This window comes from Triticum dicoccoides, chromosome 1A (genome assembly GCF_002162155.2).
Source record: "Triticum dicoccoides isolate Atlit2015 ecotype Zavitan chromosome 1A, WEW_v2.0, whole genome shotgun sequence".
NCBI classification, from domain to species: domain Eukaryota; kingdom Viridiplantae; phylum Streptophyta; class Magnoliopsida; order Poales; family Poaceae; genus Triticum; species Triticum dicoccoides.
Genome location: NC_041380.1, coordinates 22,429,488 through 22,430,959, shown reverse-complemented (window position 1 = coordinate 22,430,959; position 1,472 = coordinate 22,429,488).

Here is a 1,472-nt window from a genome sequence, read left to right as displayed (position 1 = left end):
TCCACATCATCGATTTACAACCCTTTCTGACTTCATTTGTTATTTTTCGTGCATTTACTGATTATTTTGAGCTATAAGACTATGAAATTGAAAAGCATTTGAAATGAACTCTGAAAAGGTTCCAAGTTGGCATGGTATCATCATTTCACCCACATAGCATGTGTGAGATAGTAGAGAGGGTTACGGCAAAAACTGGATGCACTTCGTGTACAAAACGGACAATCTCTTTCGAAGTATCAGGGTTTCATACGGAAACTCGTCTGTTACAAAGGGATTTCATTTTTTTGAACTTATTTGAACTCCATAGATTTTCTGTGTTCAAAATGCACCATTCCAAGCCACATCATCAATTTACATCCCTTTCTGACTTCATTTGTTATTTTTCATGCATTTACTGATTATATTGAGCTATAAGACCATGAAATTGAAAAGCATTTAAAATGAACTCTGAAAAGGTTCCAAGTTGGCATGGTATCATCATTTCACCCACATAGCATGTGCGAGAACGTAGAGAGGGTTACGGCAAAAGCTGGATGCACTTCGTGTACAAAACGGACAATCTCTTTCAAAGTATCAGGGTTTCATACGGAAACTCGTCTGTTACAAAGGGATTTCATTTTTTTTGAACTTATTTGAACTCCATTGTTTTTCTGTGTTCAAAATGCCCCATTCAAAGCCACATCATCGATTTACAACCCTTTCTGACTTCAATTGTTATTTTTTGTGCATTTACTGATTATTTTGAGTTATAAGACCATGAAATTGAAAACCATTTGAAATGAACTCTGAAAAGGTTCCAAGTTGGCATGGTATCATCATTTCACCTACATAGCATGTGCCAGACAGTAGAGAGGGTTACGGCAAAAACTGGATGCACTTCGTGTACAAAACGGACAATCTCTTTCGAAGTATCAGCGTTTCATCCGGAAACTCGTCTGTTACAAAGAGATTTCATTTTTTTCTGAACTTATTTGAACTCCATTGTTTTTCTGTGTTCAAAATGCACCATTAAAATCCACATCATCGATTTACAACCCTTTCTGACTTCATTTGTTATTTTTCATGCATTTACTGATTATTTTCACCTATAAGACCATGAAATCGAAAAGCATTTGAAATGAACTCTGAAAAGGTTCCAAGTTGGCATGGTATCATCATTTCACCCACATAGTATGTGCGAGAAAGTAGAGAGGGTTACGGAAAAAACTGGATGCACTTCGTGTACAAAACGGACAATCTCTTTCGAAGTATCAGGGTTTCATCCGGAAACTCGTCTGTTACAAAGGGATTTCATTTTTTTGAACTTATTTGAACTCCATAGTTATTCTGTGTTCAAAATGCACCATTCAAAGCCACATCATCGATTTACAACCCTTTCTGACTTCATTTGTTTTTTTTCATGCATTTACTGATTGTTTTCACCTTAAGACCATGAAATTGAAATGCATTTGAAATGAACTCTGAAAAGGTTC